We start from the raw sequence: 14025 nt of genomic DNA on the forward strand, positions 1-14025 counted from the left end.
CCCATCATCAGATGAATGGGTAAATAAATTATGGTATATTCACACAATGGAATACTACTCATTGATAAAGAATAATGATGAATCTGTGAAACATTTCATAACATGGAGGAACCTGGAAGGCATTATGCTGAGTGAAATGAGTCAGTTGCAAAAGGACAAATATTGTATAAGACCACTATTATAAGAACTGAAGAATAGTTCAAACAGAGAAGAAAATATTCTCTGATGGTTACGAGACAGGGGAGGGAGGGAGGGAGAGGGGTTTTCACCAATTATATAGTAAAAAAAAGTAGATAAGAATTATTTTAGGTGAAGGAAAAGGCAACACGATACAGGTGAGGTCAGCACAACTGGACTAAGCTAAAAGCAGTTTCCTGAATAAAAAGAACACTTTGAAGGCCAGAGTACCAGGGACAGGGGTTTGGAGATCATGGTTTCAGGGGACATCTAAGTCAACTGGCATAATAAAATCTATTAAGAAAACATTCTGCATCCCACTTTGGAGAGTGGCTTCTGGGGTCTTAAACACTAGCAAGTGGCCATCTAAGATGCATCAACAGGTCTTAACCCACCTGGAGCAAAGGAGAATGAAGAGTACCAAAGACACAAGGTAATTATGAGCCCAAGAGACAGAAAGGGCCACATAAACCAGAGACTACATTAGCCTGAGACCAGAAGAGCTAGATGGTGCCTGGGTACAATCGATGACTGCCCTGACAGGGAACATGAGAGATAACCCCTGAAGGAGCAGGAGAGCAGTGGGATACAGACCCCAAATTCTCGTAAAAAGACCAGACTTAATGGTCTGACTGAGACTAGAAGGAGCCCAGAGGTCATGGTCCCCAGTCCATCTGTTAGCCCAAGATAGGAAACATTCCCAAAGCCAACTCTTCATACAGAGATTGGACTGGACTATGGAATAGAAAATGATACTGGTGAAGAATGAGCTTCTTGGATCAAGTAGACACATGAAACTATGTTGGCATCCCCTGTCTGGAGAGGAGATGAGAAAGCAGAGGGCATCAGAAGCTGGCCGAATGGACGTGAGAATAGAAAGTGGAGGGAAGGAGTGTGCTGTCTCATTAAGGGGAGAGCAATTAAGAATATACAGCAAGGCGTATATAAATTTTTATATGAAAAGACTGACTTGATTTGTAAAATTTTACTTAAATAAAAATTAAAAAAAAAACAAATGGAAATGTGGGGCTCTATTAGTAAATCTAATAGAATTTTTGAAGAATTTCAGAGCACCATGATAATAATAAAGGCATAGAAATAATTTTCCAAGAGATAATCTCAAAGAATTTTCCAGGCCTGAATAGGGAACTGAGCCTGCAATTAAACGAAATTACACTAACTTCAACTAGAAAAAATACAAACTGATCCATCTGGTGTCACATCATAATAAAATTCCTGAAAACCAAAGGCAAGGAGAGAATTATGAAAGCAGCCAGAGAAAAGCACAATACAATATATCAAGTGTTTTTCATAACAATTAGAGTGGATTTCTCCCCAGAAATCCTAGAGGCCAGAAGGCAATGGAGCAACATATACAAAATACTGAAGGAAAATAATTGACAACCAAGAATTCTTTACCCAGCAAAGTTGTCATTCAAAAAAAAAGAGGAAATCAAGACATTTCTAAATGAACAGAAGCTATGGGATTTGCCCCTACTGGGTCAGCTCTGCAGGCATTACTTAAGGTAGTTCTCCAAATGGAAAAGAAAGAAAATTCAACAAATACTCAAATATACACATGAGAAATAAAGAGCAAGATCTTAAAAAAAAAAAAAAAAAGTACGGGCAAATATAAGGAACCAGTAGATAACAATTTCAGGAAATAAACTCAGTAGTTAACTTCCACAAGCAATAAATCTATAATGACGTAAAGGAGCTGAACAGAAGATTTCAAAGGGCGGCTACAGGAGACAAAGTAAACTACTATAATAACATGAGTAAAGACCTAGAGTAAGAAAACCAAAACTGAAGAATATGCTAGATATTGGAAAAAATTCAAACCTCGAGTTGCAGTAGCAGAGGATTCTATAGGAAAAATATTAAATGATTCAGGAAGCATCAAAACAAGATAAAAGGAATACACAGAGTCACTATACCAAAAAGAATCGGTTGATATTTAGCCATTTCAGGAGGTAGCATGTGATTAGCAACTGATGGTACTGAAGGAAGAGGTCCAAGCGGCACTGAAGGCACTGGCAAGAAACAAGGGCTCTAGGCATTGGCAGAACACCAAATGAGTTGTTTCAAAAAATAGATACAGTGCTGTAAGTGCTCACTCGTCTATGCCAAGAAATTTGGAAGACAGCTAGCTGGCCAACTGGCTGGAAGAAATCCATTTTTATGCCTATTCCAGAGAAAGATGATCCAACCAAATGCAGAAATTATCGAACAATATCATTAATATCATATGCAAGTAAAACTTTGCTGAAGATCATTTAAAAGCAGTTGCAGCAGTACATCGACAGAGAACAGCCAGAAATTCAAGCTGGATTCAGAAGAGGATGTGGAACCAAGGATATCATTGCTAAAGTTAGATGGGTCTTGGCTGAAAGCAGAGAATACCAGAAAGATGTTTCCCTGTGTTTTATTGACTATGAAAAGGCATTTGACTCCATGGATTGTAACAAGTTATGGATAGCATTGCGAAGAATGGGAATTCCAGAACACTTAATTGTGTTCATTAAAAAAAAAAAAATAGGAACCTGTATATAGACCAAAAGATATTTGTACAATCAGAACAAGGGGATAGTTCCTGGTTTAAAATCAGGGAAGGTGTGTGTAAGACATACTTCTTCAATCTGTATGCTGAGCAAATAATCCAAGAAGCTAGACTATATGAAGAAGAATGAGGCATCAGGATTGGAGGAAGACTTATTAACAACATGCGTTATGCAGATGACACAACCTTGCTTGCGGAAAGTGAAGAGGATTTGAAGCACTTACTAATGAAGATCAAAGACTACAGCTTTCAGTGTGAATTACACATCAAGATAAAGAAAACAAAAATCCCACAACTAGTTGCAATAAGCAACATCATGATAAATGGAGAAAAGATTGAAGTTGTCAAGGAATTCATTTTACTTGGATCCACAATAAATGCCCATGGAAGCAGCAGTCAAGAAATCAAACGACACATTACATTGCACAAATCTGCTGCAAAAGGCCTCTTTAAAGTGTTAGAAAGTAAAGATGTCACCTTGAAAACTAAAGTGTGCCTGACCCAAGCCATGGTGTTTTCAATCACCTCATATGCATGCAAAAACTAGACAATGAATGAGAAAGAGCAAAGAAGAATTGATGTCTTTGAATTATGGTATTGGCAAAGAATATTGAATATACCATGGACTGCCAAAATAATGAACAGATCTGTCTTGAAAAAGTACAACAAGAATTCTCCTTAGAAGCAAGGATGGAGAGGCTATGTCTCACATACTTTGGACATGATATCAGGAGGAGTCAGTCCTTAGAGAAGGACATCATGCTCAGTAGAGTGTCAGTGAAAAAGAGGAAGTCCCTCAATGAGAGGGATTGATAAGGTGGCTGCAACAATGAGCTCAAGCATAACAGCAATTGTGAGAATGACAGAAGACTAGGCAGTGGTTCATTCTGTTTTACATGAGGTCACTATGAGTTGGAAGTGAATCAACGGCACCTAACAACAACAAAAGCAATACAGCATCAAGTGTATAAGAAAGAAGTGCATAGTAAACTGATCAGATATAGGATATATACTGATGTCAATGGAGAATCACCAGTAGAGGAAAGGAAGGGGGGAGTGAAACAGAAATAGTCTTAGTATGTAATGTTGTTTGTTAAATGTTGTTGCAGTTGCAAGTTACGTGATACAATATTTGTGGTAAAAACTAAGAAACCAACTAGAAAAAAATAAATGAAAGAAAAAAAGAAACAAAAAAGTATCATCATGGAAAAGCAATCTAACACAAAAAAATAAGAATACAAAGTCAAAAAAGATATGACATTCAAAGAAAAAATAGCAAAATGAATGAAGTAGATTTTTCGTTTTTAATAATAACCTTAAATGTAAATGGTCTAAACTCCCTTTACAAAAGACAGAGAGTGACAGAACGGATTAAAAAACATGATCCTTTCTTTTGCTGCCTACAAGAAACACACCTTAGACATAAGGACGCAAACAGACTAAAAATAAAAGTAAGGGGAAAAAAAAAAAGGTTCCATGCAACCCGTAAACAAAACAGACAAAAAACCAGGGGTGACTATACTGATACAGATAAAATAGGCTTCAAATCAAAGTTTATTATAAGAGATAATAACAGACATTACATAATAATAAAAGATCGATCTATCAAGAAGATATACCAATTATAAAAATATTTGCACCTAACATCAATACTCCAAAATACATGAAACAAAAACTGACTAATATGAAAAGAGAAATAGACAACTAAACAATAATACTTGAGGTCATCAACACACCACTCTCAATTCTGGACAGAACATCCAAAAAGAAGATCAGGAAGGCCATTGAAGACTTAAATAAAACCATAAGCCAATTTGACCTAATGCACTCGTGTAGAAAACTTCACTCATCATTACAATAATACACATTTTTCTCCAGTGAACATGGATCATTTTCCAGAATAGACCATATTCTAGGGCACGGAAAACATCTCAAATAATTTAAAAAGATTGAAATCATACAAAACATCTTCTCTGCAAACCACCCACCGGAATAATGGTATAAAGCTAAAAATCAACACCAAGAAGAATAAGGGGGAAAAAGCTATACAGAAACTAAATAACATACTACTAAAAAAAAAATTGAGTCACAGAAGAAATCAAAAGTGAAATGAAAAATACTTAGAATCAAACAAAAATGAAAATACAACATGTCAAAATATTCAGGATACAGCAAAAGCAGTACTCAGAGGGAATTTTTAGCAATAAGTACCTACATTAAAAAGAAAAAGATCCAAAATCAATAGCGTACCCTGATGACTTGAACAAAAAGAAAAGCAAGGGCAAAAGAAGATCAAAGCTACCAGAAGAAGGGAAATAATAAAGATCAAAGGAGAAATAAAAGAAATAGAAAACAGAGAAACAATAGAAAAAATCAGCAAAACCAGAAGTTGCTTCTATGAAAAGGTCAAGAAAATAGACAAAACACTGTCTAGACTGACAAAAGAATAAAAAAAAAAAGGCAAATAACCAAAAAAAGAAATGAAATAGGAGATATTAAAACAGATAAAAACCTTAATAAATATATCTATGCACCCAAAGACAGGGCTCCAAAACACATAAAACAAACCTAACAGCACTGAAAAGAGAAATAGTTCTACAATAATAGCAGGAGGCTTTAACACACCATCTCAATAAAAGGCCGGACACCTAGAAAAAAACTCAAAAAAGATACAGAAGATCTAAAGGCTAAAGCCAACCAACTTGATCTCATAGACATATATATATATATATATATATATATATAGAACACTGAACCCAACAGCAGCGAAGTATACATTATTTTCCAATGCACATGGAATATTCTCTAGAATAGACAACATTTTAGGCTGTAGAGAAACCCTCAATAAAATCCAAACCATCAAAATAATGCAAAGCTTTCTCTCTGATCACAATGCCATAAAAGTAGAAATCATTAACAGGAAGATTAATAAAAAGAAAAAAAGAAAAAAGCCAAATATATGGAAACTAAATAAAACCTTGCCTAAAAACAGCTGGGTAAGAGAAGAAATTAAAGAGGAACAAAAAAATTCCTAAAATTAAATGAAAATGAAAACATGTCATACCAAAACCTTTGGGACACAACGAAGGCAGCACTCAGAGGTCAATTTATAGCAATAAACACACACATCAAAAAAGAAGAATGGGCTAAAATCAAATCCTTAGACCTACAACTGGAACTAATTGAAAAAGAACAGCAAAAGAATCCCAGAGGCACCAGGAAAAAGGATATAATAAAGATTAGAGAAGAAATAGAGAACAGAAAAACAATAGAATCATCAAGACCAAAAGTTGGTTCTTTGAAAAGATCAACAAAATCAACAAACCATTGGCCAAACTGACAAAAGAAAAATAGGAGAAAAAGCAAACAAATCACATAAAAAATGAGATGAGGGACTCTACAACACACCAATTGAAAGAAAAAGGGTAATAGAATACTACGAAAAATTGTACTCCAACAAATTTGAGAACCTAGAGGAAATCGACAATTTTTTAGAAACATACTACCTACCTAAACCAACACAAATTGAGATAGAAAATCTGAGCAGACCCACCGACCACTCTGGCAGAGATCACAATAAAAGGTGCTGGACAGAGTGGGGAAAAAAGTGTAGAACTACATTCACATTAAAAAAAAAAAAAAGGACAGACTTACTCATCTAACAGAGACTGGAGGAACCCCCAAGACTATGGCCCCCAAAAGTCCTGCTATCTCAGAACTGAAGCCACTCCTGAAGCCCACTTTTCAGGCTTCTTAGTTCAATCAAGTATAGGAGACCAGATGGGAAACACTTCCTGAAAGCAAAGATGAGAAGGCAGGAAGGGACTGGAAAACTGAACAAATGGACACAAGAGAACCTGGGGTGAAAAGGGAAAGGGGGAGAGTGCTGACACATCGTGGGGATTGCAACCAATGTCGCGAAATGATTTGTGCAAAAATTTTTGAAAGAGAAACTAATTCAAGCTATAAACTTTCACCTTAAACGCAATAAAACTTATAAATAAAACAGATACAAATGAGTTAGAGGATCATAACAGAATATAATGAAAAATTGTACTCCAACAAACTAAAAAACCTAGATGAAATGGACAAATTCCTAGAGACACACTACCTACCTAAACTAACACAAACAAAGGTTAAAAAAATTTTTTTTTTCATTGAGTCGATTCCAACTCACAGTGACTCTACAGGACAAAGTAGAACCACCCCATAGGGTTTCCAAGGCTGTAAATCTTTACAGAAGCAGACTGCCATATCTTTCTCCCATGGAGCAGGTGTTAGGTTAAAACAGCCAACCTACTGGTTATTAGCTAAGTGCTTTACCAATCCTCCATCAGAGTTCCTTACAGAGGTAGAAAATACAAACAGACCCACAACAAAAGAAGAGATTGAAGATGTCATCAAAAGAACTGCCAACAGAGAAAAGCCCAGGTCCAGATGGCTTCACTGGGAAAATTTACCAAACGTTCCAAGAAGAGCAGACACCAATTCTACTCAAACTCTTCTAAAACACAGAAGAAGAAGGAATACTTTCTAACTCATCCTACGAAGCCAGAATCACCCTGATACAAAAATCGAGGTAAAGACATCAGAAAAAAAAAAAAAGAAAGTTAAAAACCAATATCCCTCATGAATATTGACGAAAAAACTTTCAATAAAATTGTAGCCAACAGAATTGAACAACATTTCAAAAAAATAATACACCAAGATTAAGTGTGATCATACCAGAACTGCAAGGGTGGCTCAGCATTAGAAAATCTATCAATGTAATATACAACATCAATGAAACAAAGTAAAAGAACCATATGATCATAACGATTGATTCAGAAAAGCCATTTGATAAAATCTTACACCCTTTCCTGATGAAAACTCTCAGCAAACTAGCAATAAAAGGCAAATTTCTCAACATAACTAAGGGCATATATGCAAAGCCAACACCCAACATTATTCTCAGTGGAGAAAAGACTAAGAACCTTCCCCCTTGAGAATGAGAATGAGACAAGGGTGTCCATTACCATTGCTCATATTTGATATTATACTGCAAATCCTATCTAGAGTAACAGGGCAAGACAGAGAAATGTGCATTCAAACCAGAAAGGAAGAAGTATACTATCTCTATTCACAGACAACATGACTCTATAAATGTTGTTAGATGCCGCTGAGTCAGTTCCGACTCATAGTGACCCTATGTACAACAGAACTAAACACTGCCTAGTCCTGTGCCATCCTCACAATCGTTTTTATGCTTGAGCCCATTGTTGCAGCCACTGTGACAATCCATCCTGCTGAGGGTCTTCCTCTTCTTCACTGGCCCTCAACCAATCATGATGTGCTACTCCAGGGACTGATCCTTCCTGATAATATGTCCAAGTATGTGATATGTAGTCTTGCCATCCTTGTTTCTAAGGAGTATTCTGGTTGTACTTCTTCCAAGACAGATTTGTTTTTTCTTTTGGCCGTCCATGGCATATTCAATATTCTTCGCAAGCATCACAATTAGAAGGCATCAGTTCTTCTTTGGTCTTCCTTATTTGTTGCCCTGCTTTTACATGCATATAAGGTAATTTAAAACACCATGGTTTTGGACAGGTACACCTTAGTCTGCAAGGTGGCATCTCTGCTTTTCAATACTTTAAAGAGGTCTTTTGCAGCAGACTTGCATAATGCAATATGTCTTTTGATTTCTTGACTGCTGCTTCCATGGGTGTTGATGGTGGATCCAAGTAAAATGAAATCCTTGACAACCTCAGTCTTTTCTCCGTTTATCATGATGTTGCTTATTGGTCCAGTCTTGAGCATATTTGTTTTCTTTATGTTGAGGTGTAATCCATATCGAAGGCTGTGGTCTTTGGTCTTCAACAGTAAGTGCTTCAAGTCCTCACTTTCAGCAAACAGTGTTGTGTCAGCTGCATAATGCAGGTTATCAATGTGTCTTCCTCCAATCCTGATGCCCCATTCTTCTCAGATTATTCGTTTAGCGTACAGATTGAATAAGTTTGGTGAAAAGATACAACTCCAATGCACACCTTTTCTGGCTTTAAACCACGCAGTATTCCCTTGTTCTGTTCTAATGATTGCCTCTTGATCTATGTACAGGTTCCTCATGAGCACAATTAAGTGTTCTGGAATCCCCATTCTTCTCAATGTTATCCATAATTTGTTATGATCCACACAGTTGAATGCCTTTGCATAGTTAATAAAACATAGGTAAACATCTTCCTGGTGTTCTCTGCTTTCAGTCTGTAGCCATCTGATATCAGCAATGATATCCCCGGTTCCATGTTCTCTTTTGAATCTGGCTTGAATTTCTGGCGGTTCCCCGTCAATATACTGCTGCAGCCACTTTTCAATGATCTTCAGAAAAATTTTGCTTGCCTGTGATATTAATGATATTGTTTGATAACTTCCCCATTCAATAGGATCACTTTTCTTGGAAATAGGCATAAATACGGATCTCTTACAGTCAGTTGGCCAGGTAGCTGTCTTCCTAAATTACTTGGCATAGATGAGTGAGCACTTTCAGAGCTGCATGCATTTGTTGAAACACCTCAATTGGTACTCCATCAATTCCTGGAGCCTTGTTTTTTGCCAGTGTCTTCAGTGCAGCTTGGACTTCTTCCTTCAGTACCACTGGTTCCTGATCACGTGCTACTCTGGAAATGGTTGAACATTGACCAATTCTGCTTGTTATAATGACTCTGGGTATTCCTTCCATTTTGTTTTGATGGTTCTTGTGTCATTTACTATCTCCCCAGTAGAATCTTTCAACATTGCAACTCAAGGCTTGAATTTTTTCTTCAGTTCTCTCAGCTTGAGAAATGCCGAGTGTGTTCTTCCCTTTTGGTTTCCTACCTCCAGGGCTTTTTACATGTCATTATAATACTTTGTCTTCTGGAGTCACCTTCTGAAATCTTCCATTCAGCTCTTTTACTTCATCATTTCTTACTTTTGCTTTAGCTACTTGATGTTCAAGAGCAAGTTTCAGAGTCTCTTCTGATATCTGTTTTGGTCTTTTCTTTCTTTCCTTTTCTATACGAAGGAAACCCTCAAGATACCAAAACACACACACACACACACACACAAAAAAAAAAAAAAAACCTCATAGAGTTAGTAGAATTCTGCAATGTTACAGGGTATAAGACCAAAACCCAAGAAATCAGTTAGGCTTCTTTCACTAGAAAGGAGTACTCCAAAGAGGAAATCAAGAAAACAACACCATTTACCATAGCCCCCAAAATGATAAAATTCCCTAGGATTTAACCTAACCATGGACATAAAAGACTTATTCAATGAAAACTATGAAATACCACTACAAGACACCAAATGAGATCTAGATAAATGGAAGGACATCCCATGTTCATGGATTGGAATGCTTAATATAGTGAAAATGTCAATTCTGTCTAAAGCTATCTATAGATACAGTGCAATCTCAATACAAATGCCAACAAAATTCTTTACTGAAATGGAAAAACTACTGACCAACTTTATATTGAAAGAAAAGAGACCCCAAATAGCCAGAACCATATTGAAGAAAAAGAACAAAGTAGGTGGACTCACACTCCCTAATATTAAAACATACTCTACAGCTACTATAATCACAGCAGCCTGGTATTGGTTCAACTATAGACACATAGGACCAATAGAATAGAATTGAAAACCATCCATTTATGGACAACTGATTTTCAACAAGGGGTCAAGTCCATTCAATGAGGAAGAAACATTCTCTTTAATAAATGTATAAATAAACTGTATAGCCACTTGCAAAAAAAAAAATTAAACTGGAACCATACTTTACACCATGTACTAAAGCTAACACAAAATGGATCAAATACCTAAAGGTTAAACCTAGAACTGTAAAGTTCTTGGAAGAAAATATAGGAATAAAAATATGGGAACTCATCTTCTGTTGAAAACAAGTTAACAAATGTAACTTTAAATGCACAAACAGCAGAGGACAAAATAGATAATCGGAACCTCATAAAAATAAAAAATGTATGCTTAATTGATGTAGGTGTGTATTCTCAACAACAACAACAAAAGCATGCTCGTCAAAAAACTTTATCAAATGATTAAAAAGACAACCAGAGAATGGGAAAAATATATTCTGAAATGATGTATACAATAAGGGCCTAATCTCCAAAATTTATAGAAACCTTCAACAATTCAACAACAAAAGAGCAAACAACCCAATTACAAAATGGGCAAAGGACATGAACAGACACTTCACCAAAGAGGACATTCGAGTGGCCAACAAACACACGAAAAGATGCTCACAATCATTATCAAACCAAACCCCTTGCCATCAAGTGGATTCTGACTCATAGTGACCCTACAGGACAGAGTAGAATTGCCCTACTGGGTTTCCAAAGAGTGGCTGGTAGATTCGAACTGTCAGCCTTTGGTTAGCAGCCAAATGCTTAACCACTGCACCACCAGGGCTCCAGTCATTAGCTATTAAAAAGCCTCCATTGCCATCTAATCAATTCTAGCTCATAGCAACCCTATAGGACAGAGTAGAACTGCCCCACAGGGTTTACAAGGCTGTTAATCTTTACCAAAGAAGACTGCCATATCTTTCTCCTCTATTAACCATTCCAAGAAAAAAAAAAGTTATTGTCAAGTTGATTCTGACTCATAGTGACCCTAAAGGAAAGAGTAGAACTGCCCCATAGAGTTTCCACAGAGCAGCTGGTGGATATAAACTGCCAACCATTCAGTTAGCAGCCATAGTTCTCAACCACTGTGTCACCATGGCTTCCATATTAGCCATTCCCATTGCCTTCGAGTCGATTTCGACTCGTAGCGACATTAGTTAGATGCGAATCAAAACTACAGTGAGGTACCAACATACCCCAGCTAAAATGGCACGAAAAAAATGATAACAAATGTTGGTGAGAATGTGGTGAGATTGGAACCCTTATACATTGCTGGTGGCTCTGTAAAGTGGTATAACCACTATGGAAAATGATATGGTGCTTCCTCAAAAAAACTAGAAATAGAAATATCTTATGACCAAGCAATCCCACTCCTAGGTGTATACACTAGATATCTAATAAAAGAGATACAGATATGTGCACACCCATGTTCACTGCAGCTTTATTCACAATAGAAAAAAAAATGGAAATAACCTTAATGTCTATCATTGGATGAATGGATAAGCAAAATGTTGTACATAAATACAAATGGAATATTACACAATCAGAAAGAACAATGATGAGTCTGTGAAATATTATAACATGGATGGACTTGGAAGGCATAATGCTAAGTGAAATAAGTCAATCACATAAGGACAAATATTTTATGGTCCCACTTTTATAAGAAGAAAGAACAGAAATATATATATATACATACACACACACAAAGACCAATGTTCATTGGTGGTTACAAGGGAGGGATTGGAGGTTAGGGGGAATCATATCTTAGATTATAGACACTTGTTATTTTTGGAAATGGGAAAAGTAGCATCAAATGTGAGTGTAGTGAGCAGAGCTGATCAAAGTAAATGATGTCCCTAAGAAGCACTCAAGAGAAAAGGATGTTTGTATTAAAGAATTTGACATGTATAATTTGGCAACAACACAAACAGTGACAAAAAAAGAACAACAGCAAAAAAAAAAAAAAAACCTTGTATTTAGGAATAGAGGTGTACGGGTAGGTTCAGGTGTATATATATGTGTGCACAGATAGAAGTAACTATGTATACATGCAAGTACAGTTATGTGTGTGCAGGCATATATAGTCATAGAAGACAAAATTACAGATACCTCTCAGACATAACCAAACACCTTAAGAGAGTGGTTTTCCGAGTTTGAAGGCTTAGGGCTTTAGTATCATGGGACAACTCAGTCAATGGAAATAATACAATTCATAAAGTTCATCTTCTGCATCCCAGTAAGGTAAGTACAATCTGGGATTTTAAAAGCTTGTGAGCAGCCATCTAAGATACAACTATGGGTCTCTAGTAGTCACAAGCAAAAGAGAAAGAAGGAAACCAAAATCTCAGAGAAGGGGTAATAATGCAAGACACTGCCTAATACACCCTGAGACCAGAAGAACTAGATGGTGCCCAGCTACCACTACTGACCATTCTGAATAGACAAAACCTGACAGAATGGGAGAAAAATGCACAATGAAACCCAAATTCTTAAAAAGTCTAGACTCCCTGGACCCTTTGAGACCAGCGGACTCTCTGAGACCATTGCCCTGAGATACTCTTTAAACCTTGACCTGGAACTATCCCCTGAGATCACCTTTTAGTAAAATAACAGAGCAGCACACAAAACAAAGGATATTACCCATGAGTATGGCATTCTATTAAAAAAAAAAAAAATCTGTATGAGACCAAAAGGTCAACAATTACTCTAAAGCAGAAATGAGAAGATAATGGAGCAGGGAAACTATAGTACTGAAAATGCAAGATAAATGAAAGAGAATGTTGACTCACTGGAAATATTTCCATTAAAAAGATGAAAAGATTTTCCAGTGAAAAAGACAAAGATACCATTAATCATTACTATTATTAAAATTGCTTTATAATATTAATAAACCAATAATGCCCAAACACTTTCTGAAATAGACAGGAGAAAATACTTGCCGACTAATTTTATGAGGCCAGAATTTCCTTGATACTAAAAACCAATAATATTACAGAAAATTGCCTCACTTATACAGATGCAAAGTACTTAACAAAACATGGGCATTAATAATAATAATAAATAGCATATTATGATGACATGAGATTTATCCCAGGAATGCAAGGTTGATTTAAAATGCAAAAACCCATCAGCGTAATCCATTCTATGATCATTTCAACAGATGCAGAATAAACACTTGACAAAATACATCAACTCAGAAACACACACACACACAAAATACTCAACAAATAGAATAGAAGGCAACTTGTTTAATATGAAGAAGATCATCTATAAAGTAACCTACAACTAACATAATATTTAATGGGGAAAATGAATACTTTTCCTCTAATCAGGAGCAAAGCAAGAATGACAGCCATAATCGTTTATATTTAACATTGTATTGGTGTAAGACCTAGGAAATGAATAAGGCAAGCAAAAAAAGAGGCCTAATAATGTGTAGGAAAGAAATAAGACTTTCTTTAGTCACAGAGAATATAATCATCTATGTAAAATTCCAAAGTAATTTACAAAACTTACTAGAATCAATAAATGATTGTGGCAACACCACAGGATTCAGCATTAATATGCAAAAATCACTTGCTTTCCTATACACTAGAAATTAACAATTGGAATTTGAAATTAAAATCACAACAC

At 36.1% G+C, this 14025-nt stretch overlaps 1 protein-coding gene across 5 annotated transcripts in view; it reads right to left on the minus strand.

Annotated features, from left to right (window-relative positions):
- OPCML (opioid binding protein/cell adhesion molecule like) overlaps positions 1 to 14025 on the minus strand; it is a 1635517-nt gene that overhangs the window by 139805 nt on the left and 1481687 nt on the right. The window lies entirely within an intron of this gene.

Source organism: Elephas maximus, chromosome 17 (assembly GCF_024166365.1).
Source record: "Elephas maximus indicus isolate mEleMax1 chromosome 17, mEleMax1 primary haplotype, whole genome shotgun sequence".
Lineage (NCBI taxonomy): Eukaryota > Metazoa > Chordata > Mammalia > Proboscidea > Elephantidae > Elephas > Elephas maximus.